At 45.6% G+C, this 12,873-nt stretch overlaps 1 protein-coding gene across 1 annotated transcript in view; it reads right to left on the bottom strand.

The window, feature by feature from the left end:
* RASA1 (RAS p21 protein activator 1) overlaps positions 1-12,873 on the bottom strand; it is a 700,806-nt gene that overhangs the window by 500,949 nt on the left and 186,984 nt on the right. The window lies entirely within an intron of this gene.

The following is a 12,873-nucleotide window of genomic DNA, read 5'->3' as shown; positions in this document are numbered from 1 at the left end:
GCTTCCCATGTACAATAGGATACTCGAGAACACTTTGTTTTTCATGAAGTTTACGGCACCAAAAATAAAGGCAAGTCAAAGAAGGCTTTTTCTATGGAACCATGGCCCTAACTATAACTATCTACTGGCGACCACAGTAGATTTTATATATATATATATATATACATATACACACATATATATATATATATATATATATATATATATATATATATACGCACATATATATATATATACGCACATATATATATATACGCACATATATATACACATATATATATATATATATATAGATAGAGAGAGAGAGAGAGATACAGATACACACACACCTTTTAACCAACAACCCCTGAACCCTAAAAAAATTCCTTTCCACCGCAAAAGTCCCTTACCCCAAATACACATACCCACGCTAAATCCTAAAAATGTGCTTACCATCCAAAAAACTCAAACCCACCTAAATCGTAACTCAGACCCTCACCATGCACTGCTAATTACCGCACCCATGTCATCTTTGATAACACCATTAATAATGTCACTGTAACATCTGCAGTAAAATAATTGGTCCTATGACTGTGCATGGCAGGGGCACGAATGATAGTTATCTGAGGGCACAAGTTATAGTTATCTGAGATAACTCAAACTATAACTAGTGAATTTCTATGGGTTGGTAAGCATAAAATGTGAGCCTAACTAAAACGTCACTAGGACCTTTTTTTCCCCAGTGATATGTACTCCATACTTACCTGTAAAACCTTTTACAACAAATATGCCCTTACCATTCATTCCTTTACAATGAAATTCGTTGTAATGGCATGTGTGGTAAAGGCATATTCGTTGTAAAGGCATTTGTGGTAATGTTATGTGTGGTAATGACACGAGTTGTTAGGCCTGCTGGTAATGGAATGCAGGATTCAGCCTTCATTGTAAAGGCTGTTTCCCCCTACAACACTAGCCATAATTTCTATAACAGAATGAAACCCCTCATTGTATTCCTTTCTAAATGAAATGATTTAAGTTTTACCAGTATGACTCAATCAAGATGGCTTGAGGTGTGCCACACTTTTCTCATAAGTAAGACTGATACCGCTTTAGTTGTTCTTTAGAACACTCTGGGAGGCTGCAGTAGAACACAAGGGAATCAAATGACAGCTTGCTCCTCTAGGAAGTACGTTTTACTGAGAATGTCAGACTTCGTTCTCATACGACTGAGAAAGATAGTGTGAATTTACAGAAAATATGCTCCTATTTAACTTTTGGAGCACCTTCTATCACCGCTATGGGAAAATCATGAGAAACGTTTTCTCTCAAACATGATTCATGAAGTCCCAGCCGGGTAATCACTTTAGAACACACCACAAATCCTAAAATGAGTATGGTACCATCAACAAATTATGTATATTGTAACTAAAATCTGTTTTCACCCTTCAAATGTTCTCCTTTTTATGACCCTCAAAACCTGCCATTCACTACAATGCATTTCAATGGGTGCTATCATGTATATTGATCCCACAATGGCTGCCAGCCCTTCCTGGTTAAAGTGCTGACAGCCAATAAGATCTCACCATGAGAGTTGTGCTTAGGCTCCGCCCAGATATACAAATTTTGATTTACTTAAATTTCTCCTAAACTACTGAACTGATTTACACCAAATAAAAAAAATCAGCAGAACAAAATCAGCTTTCTGCCAAATTTGGTCTAATTCCGTCCAGTGGTTTGGGCTGTAGTCGTGTTCAAATCTCCTATGGGTATTTACACAGGAAACACAATTTTTCTAACGCCCCTCCCCTTTTTTTCTTGGCCCCCAACTTGACAATTCTATATATATATATATATATATATATATATATATATATATATATATATATATATATATATATATATATATATATATATATATGGAAAATGTCACTTACCCAGTGTACATCTGTTCGTGCCATTAGTAGCTGCAGATTCACATGCTGTGCACATCCCGCCATCTGGTGTTGGGCTCGGAGTGTTACAAGTTGTTTTCTTCGAAGAAGTCTTTTTGAGTCACGAGACCGAGGGACTCCTCCCATTTCGACTCCATTGCGCATGGGCGTCGACTCCATCTTAGATTGTTTTCCCCGCAGAGGGTGAGGTAGGAGTTGTGTATGCTAGTAGTAGTGCCCATGCAATGGACTGGATACGTATGTACATAATGAAGTTTAAAGTAATATATTTACAAATGTTCAAGATCAACTTCTAAACGGCTACAGGCTCCCGGGGAGGCGGGTGGGCGCATGTGAATCTGCAGCGACTAATGCCACGAACAGATATACACTGGGTAAGTGACATTTTCCGTTCAATGGCATGTGTAGCTGCAGATACACATGCTGTGCATAGACTAGTAAGCAGTTATTTCCCCAAAAGCGGGGGTTCAGCCTGTAGGGGTTGAAGTTGTTTGAAATAATGTTCGTAGTACAGCTTGACCTACTGTGGCTTGTTGTGCCGTTAACACATCTACACAGTAGTGTTTGGTAAATGTATGAGGCGTAGACCATGTTGCTGCCTTACATATTTCGGTCATTGGAATATTTCCAAGAAAGGCCATGGTAGCACCTTTCTTTCTAGTTGAGTGTGCCTTTGGTGTAATAGGCAGTTCTCTTTTTGCTTTAAGATAACAGGTTTGAATGCACTTAACTATCTATCTAGCAATGCCTTGTTTAGAAATTGGATTTCCTGTATGAGGTTTTTGGAAAGCAATAAATAATTGTTTAGTTTTTCGAATAGGTTTTGTTCTGTCAATGTAGTACATTAACGCTCTTTTGATGTCTAATGTATGTAGTGCTCTTTCAGCTACCGAATCTGTCTGTGGGAAGAACACTGGTAATTCTACTGTTTGATTCAAGTGGAACGGTGATATGACTTTTGGTAAAAATTTTGGATTTGTCCGTAGAACTACTTTATGTTTGTGTATTTGAATAAATGGTTCCTGTATGGTAAATGCTTGAATCTCACTTACTCTTCTTAGAGATGTAATGGCAATCAAAAATGCAACTTTCCATGTTAAGTACTGCATTTCACAAGAGTGCATGGGCTCAAAAGGTGGACCCATGAGTCGTGTTAAGACAATGTTGAGGCTCCATGAAGGAACTGGTGGTGTTCTTGGTGGTATAATTCTCTTTAGGCCCTCCATAAACGCTTTTATGACTGGTATCCTAAATAGTGAAGTTGAGTGCGTAATTTGCAGGTAAGCAGAAATTGCAGTAAGATGTATCTTAATGGAAGAAAAAGCTAGCTTTGACTTTTGCAAATGTAGTAAGTATTTTACGATGTCTTTGGCAGATGCGTGTAAGGGTTGAATTTGATTATTATGGCAGTAATAAACAAATCTTTTCCACTTATTTGCATAGCAATGTCTAGTGGTAGGTTTCCTAGCTTGTTTTATGACCTCCATACATTCCTGTGTAAGGTCTAAGTGTCCGAACTCTAGGACTTCAGGAGCCAAATTGCTAGATTCAGCGATGCTGGATTTGGGTGTCTGATCTGTTGTTTGTGTTGCGTTAACAGATCTGGTCTGTTTGGTAGTTTGACATGAGGCACTACTGAGAGGTCTAGTAGTGTTGTGTACCAAGGTTGTCTTGCCCATGTTGGCGCTATTAGTATGAGTCTCAGTTTGTTTTGACTCAACTTGTTTACCAGATATGGAAGGAGTGGGAGAGGGGGAAAAGCGTAAGCAAATATCCCTGACCAACTCATCCATAACGCATTGCCCAGAGACTGATCTTGTGGGTACCTGGATGCGAAGTTTCGGCATTTTGCGTTTTCCTTCGTGGCAAATAGATCTATTTGTGGTGTTCCCCAACTCTGGAAATAAGTGTTCAGTATTTGGGGGTGAATCTCCCATTCGTGGATCTGTTGGTGATCCCGAGAGAGATTGTCTGCTAACTGATTCTGAATTCCTGGAATAAATTGTGCTATTAGGCGAATGTGGTTGTGAATCGCCCAATGCCATATTTTCTGTGCCAGGAGACACAACTGTGTTGAGTGTGTCCCTCCCTGTTTGTTTAGGTAATACATCGTTGTCATGTTGTCTGTTTTGACAAGAATGTGTTTTTGGCTTATTATGGGTTGAAATGCTTTCAGCGCTAGAAATACTGCCAATAGTTCTAAGTGATTTATGTGAAACTGTATTTGCTGAGTGTCCCATTGTCCCTGGATGCTGTGTTGATTGAGGTGTGCTCCCCACCCTATCATGGAGGCATCTGTCGTTATTACATATTGTGGCTCTGGGTCATGGAAAGGCCGCCCTTGGTTTAAATTTATACTGTTCCACCATTGAAGCGAGGTGTATGTTTGGCGGTCTACCAACACCAGATCTAGAAGTTGACCCTGTGCCTGTGACCATTGTGATGCTAGGCACTGTTGTAAGGGCTGCATGTGCAACCTTGCGTTTGGGACAATGGCTATGCATGAGGACATCATGCCTAGAAGTTTCATCACCATTTTGACTTGTATTTTTTGTTTTGGATACATGGCCTGTATTACATTGTGAAATGCCTGAACCCTTTGTGGGCTTGGAGTGGCAATCCCTTTTGCTGTGTTGATTGTCGCCCCTAAGTATTGCTGTGTTTGACACGGCAGAAGGTGTGACTTTGTGTAGTTGATTGAGAAACCTAGTTTGTGGAGGCTTTTTATGACATACTTTGTGTGTTGTGAACACCGTTCTAGCGTGTTGGTTTTGATTAACCAATCGTCTAGGTACGGGAACACATGTATTTGCTGCCTTCTGATATGTGCAGCTACTACCGCCAGGCATTTTGTAAAAACTCTTGGCGCAGTTGGTATTCCGAATGGCAACACCTTGAATTGGTAATGTACCCCTTGGAATACAAACCTTAAGTACTTTCTGTGTGAAGGATGTATCGGTATATGGAAATATGCATCCTTTAGGTCAAGTGTTGTCATGTAGTCTTGTTGTTTGAGCAGTGGGATTACGTTTTATAATGTCACCATGTGAAAGTGATCTGATTTGATGTAGGTATTTAATGTTCTGAGATCTAATATAGGTCTCAGACTCTTGTCTTTTTTGGGTATGAGAAAGTACAGAGAGTAAACTCCTGTTCCTTTCTGTTGGTTTGGTACTAATTCTATTGCTTCCTTCTGTAGCAATGCCGGAACTTCTAGTCCTAGAAGATCTATATGTTGTTTTGACATATTGTGTGTTTTCGGCGGGACATTTGGAGGGAATTTGAGAAATTCTATGCAATAACCATGCTGGATAATTGCTAGGACCCAAGTGTCTGTTGTTATTTCCTCCCAATGTTTGTAAAACTTGGTTAGTCTCCCCCCCACAGGCGTTATGTGTTACTCCTCTTGTTTTGAGGAGTTTTGGGACTTTGGAACTTCCCTCTATTCTTTTGGAATTGTCCCCCTCTATATTGTCCCCGAAAACTTCCCCGCTGATACTGGCTCTGATAAGTGGGTCTTGTTTGTGAGGTTGTGGGTTCTGTGCTTTGTCCTCAAATCCCCCCCCCCCCCCCCCAAAACTGTGTCTTTCGAAATGTGCCTCTGCTCTGTGGGGAGTAGAGTGCGCCCTTGGCTTTGGCCGTATCTGTGTCTTTTTTAAGTTTTTCGATGGCAGTGTCCACCTCCGGCCCAAACAACTATTGTCCGTTGAATGGCATATTCAGCACAGCTTGTTGTATTTCCGGCTTGAATCCTGATGTACGCAGCCATGCATGTCTCCTTATTGTCACTGCTGTGTTTACAGTTCTAGCAGCTGTGTCTGCAGCGTCTATTGCTGACCGTATCTGAATGTTTGAGATACTCTGTCCTTCTTCCACTACTTGCTGTGCTCTTTTTTGGAACTCCTTGGGCAAATGTTCTATAAAGTGTTGCATTTCGTCCCAATGAGCCCTATCGTATCTGGCCAACAAAGCCTGTGAGTTTGCAATACGCCACTGGTTTGCTGCCTGTGCCGCCACTCTTTTTCCTGCTGCGTCGAATTTACGACTCTCTTTATCTGGAGGTGGTGCATCTCCTGAAGTGTGTGAGTTCGCCCTCTTGCGAGCTGCCCCTACTACTACTGAGTCCGGTGTTAGCTGTTGTGTGATGTACACGGGGTCTGTTGGTGGCGGTTTATATTTTTTCTCCACTCTTGGAGTAATGGCCCTTCCTTTTACAGGCTCCTCAAATACTTGTTTGGAGTGCTTTAGCATTCCAGGTAGCATGGGGAGACTCTGATACTGGCTGTGTGTGGACGACAGCGTATTAAATAGAAAGCCGTCTTCAATTGGCTCTGAATGCAGGTTGACATTATGAAACGCCGCTGCCCTTGACACCACCTGTGCGTAGGCTGTACTATCTTCTGGTGGTGACGGTCTAGTTGGATAACAGTCAGGACTATTATCTGACACTGGTGCATCATAAAGATCCCACGCATCTGGATCGTCTTGACTCACCCTGTATGAGTCGGGGATTGCATCATTGGTGGTGTGGCTACCGGCGGTGGTTGCGGAGAGCGTGGTGGAGACGGTGGCGGGCTTACTTGTTTAGGCACCTTAGCCTGTGGCTGCTTGTCCTTCGCCTGGAAGGCAAGTTTGCGTTTCATTCTAATAGGAGGGAGAGTGCTGATCTTCCCTGTTTCTTTTTGAATGTGGAGCCTTCTTTGGGTGTAGTCTGGCTCCATTGTCTCCAGTTCCTGTCCAAATCTATGTGTTTTCATTTGTGAGGACAGTCCTTGTTCCTCTGTGTAGGAACTTGTTTTCGGTTCTGAGGCCGGATGTTTCGGTATCTAAACCTTTTCGGCTACTTTTTTCAGTGCCGACGCAACCTTTTTTATTTTCGGCGTCGTGGTCTCTCGGTGCCGACCCATTTCGGTGCCACTGTCTCGGGCCAGAGATTGCTGTGTGGCGGTATCTCGACCGGAGTCGGATGACTTCGACACCAGCGTGCCCTTTTTCGGTGCCGATGATCGGTCACCTATTCTTCGGGTTAAGCCATGGCCTGTTGGCGGTGGCGTCCCCTGGGCTTTTGTTGTCTTCTCGTGAGTTTTATGTTTCGACATCTTACTCACGGTTTTCGACGTTTCTTCGGGATCGAGCTCGTCCGAGTCCGATTCCTGGGTAGAGAAGGTTTCTTCTTCCTCCTCGAAACGCCCTTGTCCTGTCGGCGCCGACGCCATCTGCAGTCTTCTTGCTCTTCGGTCTCTTAATGTCTTCCTCGACCAAAACGCTCGACAGGCTTCACAGGTATCCTCCTTGTGCTCTGGGGACAGACACAAGTTACAGACCAGATGCTGATCTGTATACGGATACTTGTTATGACATTTTGGGCAGAAGCGGAATGGGGTCCGTTCCATCAGCCTTGAAGAGACACGTGGCCGGGCAGTACCAGGCCCCGACGGGGAATCTAAAAAAAAACCCGAAGGGCCACCGGAGCTCTTCAAAAGTCGGTGTCGATCTGTTGTAACTAACCCGATACCGAACGCAAACAATACCGACGATTTTTCCGAGATTCTAACTAACTTTCCGACCCGAAACACGGAGCGTAAAGGAACACGTCCAAACCCGATGGCGGAAAAAAAACAATCTAAGATGGAGTCGATGCCCATGCGCAATGGAGCCGAAATGGGAGGAGTCCCTCGATCTTGTGACTCGAAAAGACTTCTTCGAAGAAAAACAACTTGTAACACTCCGAGCCCAACACCAGATGGCGGGATGTGCACAGCATGTGTATCTGCAGCTACACATGCCATCGAACATATATATATATATGGAAAATGTCACTTACCCAGTGTACATATGCTCATGGCATGTAGTGTTGCAGATTCACATGGGTTGCATAAGTCCGCCATCCAGTGTTGGGCTTGGAGTGTTACAAGTTTTTCTTCAAATAAGCTTTTTCAATTCAAGTGATCGAGTGACTCCTCCTCTCGGTAATAGTGCACATGGGCATCAAGTCTTTTGTTAGAATGTTTTCTTTCCGCCATCGGTTTTGGACGTGTTCCCTCTCGCTCCGGTAGATCTCGGTTCGGTTAGAAGAAAAACAACTTGTATATATTTTTTATTTATTTATTTTTTTTAAGCATTTTACTCACCTTGAATATACTTTACCATGACTTTTGTTCTAAAAGGCGCCTGGGGCGTGGCCAAGATGGCGGGGTGAGAAGACGCGTCTTCTGGAGCTCCGTCACCCGGGCCTGAAATGGCAGCACGGAGGTCCCGGGCCCTTTCTCTTTGAGTGGCCTCGGGCGATTGCGAGTGCCGACAGTGCTCTGTGGCCGGAAGAGGCGCTCCGGGGTTGTGCGGGGCGGGCTCCGAGGACGGGCGGCGGCAGAGACTAGGGCGCGCATGGCTCCTGGCTCAGAAGTTAAGGGCTCAGAGGCATGCCTCTGCTGTAAAGATGGTGCCTTCCCCCTCTCTGGGGGAGGCAGACACTGACATGCAAATTGCAGAAGCCTTTCAGATTTGTACAGGGCGTTGTAAATGGAGGACACGACCATTGCTCTCGACCCCTCCTCCTACCTTTCTGATTGCGAAGTCACACCACTCAGGGAGCAGGATGCAGACCTCCTTGACCAACCTATTCGGTTAGAGGAGGTGATTTCGGCTATCTCGCGTCTGAAGGTTGGGAAGTCGCCTGGCCCAGACGGCTTTACCCGCTTTTTTTTTATAAAACTTTTTGTCCAGAGCTAGCCCCCGTACTCACCCAGCTGTTTAATTCTTTCACAGAGACCAAGACTCTTGCTCCCAGTATGCTCAAAGCCATCCTTACGGTCATTCATGAACTCGGGAAGGATCCGGAAGAGTGTGGATCATACCGCCACATCTCGCTTCTAAACATAGACGCCAAGCTGTTTACGGGCATAATAGCGCAGCGTCTCAACCCATATATGCCCGGGCTTATCGACCCAGATCAGGCGGGCTTCATACTCCACCGACAATGTGTGGATAATACGAAACAAATTCTACAATTGATAGATAAAACGGACAGGTCCCATAGGGAAGCTCTCCTTCTTACTATCGACGCAGAGAAGGCGTTTGATAGGGTGCATTGGCCCTGTCTTTTCCAGGTGCTGGATCGCTTCAGGGTTGGGCAGACACTCCTGACTTGGATCAAATGTGTCTACCATGAGCCCAGTGTGGCAGTCTGCGTTAACAGAACGGTATCGCTGCTGTTTCGGATAAGAAGAGGAACGAGACAGGGGTGCCCGCTTTCCCCGCTCCTGTTTGCTCTCCACATGCAGCCCTTGGCAAAAAATGACCATTTTGCCGCGCATACCCTATCTGTTTCAGATGCTTCCTCTGACTCCGCCGCCTAACAACATAGCTACGCTTCAGAAGGCCATTTTGAAGTTTATTTGTGGCTGGAAACCTGCACGGATCCCACTCCACACTTTATAACGTTCAAAGCTAGAAGGGGGGCTGGCGGTTCCTTGCCTGTTAAAATATTGCCAGGCGGCTCAGTTGCGTTTTCTATTGGAGTGGAGTCGCCAGTTGACGGAGAAGCACTGGTGCTTCATGAACCAGGTGGTTGCTGGGTCCCATATTTGGAAGGAACCTTGGCTGCGACGTAGGCACAGAGCAACAGGGCTTTACTGATCTCCTATCACTGGCGTGTCTCTCAGGGTGTGGGATGCGGTGGCGATCAGATGCGGCCTGACGACTTTCCCTTCCTTCATGACACCGATATGTGCAAATCCTGAGTTTGCCCCCAGTCTGCATTCAGAGGGCTTTCAGCGTCTGCAGGAAAGGGGGTGTAAAAGGGTAGGGAGTCTATTCGACATAGATGGTATTATCCCCTTTGACCAGTTGAGGGAGACCTATGATTTAACGGAAGCAGATAGATTGACATATTACCAGGTCCAACACTGGGTGCTGCAGCCAACTGTTAAACCCCTAGTAGCTAGAACACTCATGGCATTTGAGAAATGGCTTGTAGGGAAAAAGGATGATAAGCGGCTGATATCCCAAATCTACGTGCATCTCCTTAGGGCCACACCACTCTCCCAGACAAAGGGGCAGAAGCGATGGGAGAGGGAGATTGAGAGAGAACGGACAGAAGAGGAGTGAGAGGGAATACATTCCACAACTCGCACACTACACAACTCACAATATACCAGGGGCTGAAACAGCCTACAAGATAGCTACTTCATGGTACTACACCCCCGCGAGGGTGCAGGAGTGGGACCCCACTAATACTGGGCTCTGCTGGTGGGGGTGTGGAAACACGGGCACACTCATTCACTTGCTATGGCACTGCCCGAAGCTGACAAGATATTGGAGTAGCATTCTGGATGACATAGATAGAGTATTCCACACAGAGATCCCGAGGCTCCCGACATATACTATTTTGGGTTTAGCCAACCCTCTCACCATCCCCCTCCAGTGCTTGAGGGGTTGACAGATCGCCCTTGCCCTCAATGTGATTCTCAGTCTCTGGGGCATGGATAACGTTCAGAGCTATACCTCCTGGCTTTATAAACTCTGGTATATCTTAGCGATGGAGAAATTAACCTTAGTGGCCAGTCAGAGGGCAGATGAAACAGCCGTTCTGTGGAGACCCTTTACTCAGATTCTATCCACTGAATTTAACAAACTTACCTGCCCTGCATATTCAAAAGTACTGCGGGTGCTCAGCGACACCTAACCGGGATGGAGGCAGTCAGGGTTGGGGGGAGGTTCATGCGATACAGAATCTGGTGGTTGGTGGGGCGGGAGGTCGGGTGGGCAAAAAGGAGGAATATGGTTGAGTGTTGATGGAAGGAGTTAAGTTGCTCTATCTCGTTTTCTTTGTTGTATCCGACTTTTCTATTCTGTTTTTTTTCCTTCTTGCTGGTTTCCTGTTCTTATGGTACCTGCTCTTGTTTACTATTGTCTGATGTGAGAGGGACAATATTGTATTTAAGCCCAGGCTGCATCAATTCTCTTTACCGGAACCCTTTTTGGGGACTATATGACAGACGATGTTATACGCTGCCAGCCGAGGAGGTTGTAGACGCAGAGCTGTGTAATGTGTTTCCTGCATCTTAAACCAATAAATAGATTTGATCCATAAAAGGCGCCTGTTGTAAAGGCATGCTCGTTGTGAACAATTTTGTTGTGAAGGAATTTTTGTTATAAGGCCTTCGTTGTAAAGGCCTCCTGTTGTCTGGCTTTCATTATAAATGCTGTTTCCCCACTGCAAAGGATCACATTACATGATAGATGTAGCGCTGTGCAGTGTGTGCACAGTAAGAGCATGTGCTGGATGTGTGTGTGCGTAGGAAATGTACAATACATGAAGGGAAGTGTGCAGCGTGCACATGGTGAATGTGTGTGCTAGCAGTGTGTGTGTCTACATATAGCACACTATGACACAATACAGAAAGACTACAGTACTAGGCAGTGCATGCAGAGCTAATGTGTGTGCCTGGGGTGGCACAATACATAGTGATAATAGTACTGGACAGGATGTGAGCTGTGTACGTACACTCAGTGTGAATGTGCCTGCAATGGTATGTTATATGGAGGACACAGTTCGATTTTGGGAAGCCCAGGTCTGCATGGTGAAGACATGAGGAGTAGAGGAATTCCCCCTACCTGCATTCCTGTAAGCTGTGTGATGCACATTGGAGAAGGGAGAGAGAGACTCCCTTTGTCGAATTGAAAGAGTGCTCCATGAATCAGTGAGGGTTCACTAAGAAAAGGACTGGACACATCTCAGGAAAGAGATGGGGCTGATAAGGGAATCGTAAAGAGTAGGGCGTGGAGCCCAGGACTAACCTTATGAGCCACATATCACTGTGGATGACACCCAGGTGTGAACTCTGGTCACTCCAATGACCTGGGTTGTGGGACTATCAGCTTCAGAGTCTCTCCTGCTGTGAGAGGCAGCCCTCCAAGAGTAAGAGAGAGAGCAGAAGGGTTTACTTCAAAAGAAGCACAACCCCAACATAAAACTTCAAAGACCAAGACCCTGTATCACATTTGGTGTCTGGAAATGGACTAAAAGAAGGGGAGGTTGTGCCCCCAAATATCTGTCATCTGCCAAGCAGCCAGACAGGCTTAGTGAGGAAGAAGGCGCTGCAAGACTTCTGCAAGTGACCAGGACTGGAGACCAAGGCCTTCTAGTCTCCCTGCTGAGTATGGGGACATTACCCTGAGAGACCAAGACCTACTACCCTAGAGCTGGAGTACCAGAACCTACCTGCCTGCCAAGGCCATTGCAGTGTGGCCAGTGAGGAAGAAGAGAACTTTGGATAGAACAAGGTGCAGCGGGGACCCCAACCAAGTGGACTCCCAGTGAGTGGTGTGGGAAGACAGCTGCTGCACTGATCAAGTCATTGCCCATGTGCAGATTCTAGTCGGCGACCCACGTATACCATGAATGGATCGCTATGAAGATAGCTGTGATGGGAGTACAGTGCTGGGCAAGTCAAGACTAACAGACGCCTGTTGCAATAACACTGTATACTAGGAGGGGAACCCACGGAGACACTGCAAGCTTTCTTGCTTCTGAAGCAGGTATCAAATCAAATCATTAACATTTATAAAGCGCGCTACTCACCCATTCGGGTCTCAAGGCGCTAGGGGAAAAAGGGGGGGGTTATCGCTGCTCGAACAGCCAGGTCTTTAGGAGTCTCCGGAAAGCGGAGTGGTCCTGGGTGGTCCTGAGGCTGGTGGGGAGGGAGTTCCAGGTCTTGGCCGCCAGGAAGGAGAAAGATCTCCCACCCGCCGTGGAGCGGCGGATGCGAGGGACAGCAGCGAGTGGTAAGACTGGTTACCGGACTACGGGGCCTGGGGTTTTTTCTGCTAGTGGGGTTGCAACACCAAGACATGTTTGACTCCTTTGCTAAGAGTTGGACTGGAGTTAAGGCCTGTTAGTGAGCATTCTCTGGATGTGGCAGCAGTGAATAGGGAATAACAT

The sequence above is a fragment of the Pleurodeles waltl genome, chromosome 1_1 (assembly GCF_031143425.1).
Source record: "Pleurodeles waltl isolate 20211129_DDA chromosome 1_1, aPleWal1.hap1.20221129, whole genome shotgun sequence".
NCBI classification, from domain to species: Eukaryota; Metazoa; Chordata; class Amphibia; order Caudata; family Salamandridae; genus Pleurodeles; species Pleurodeles waltl.
This window is presented reverse-complemented; position numbering and strand designations above follow the sequence as displayed.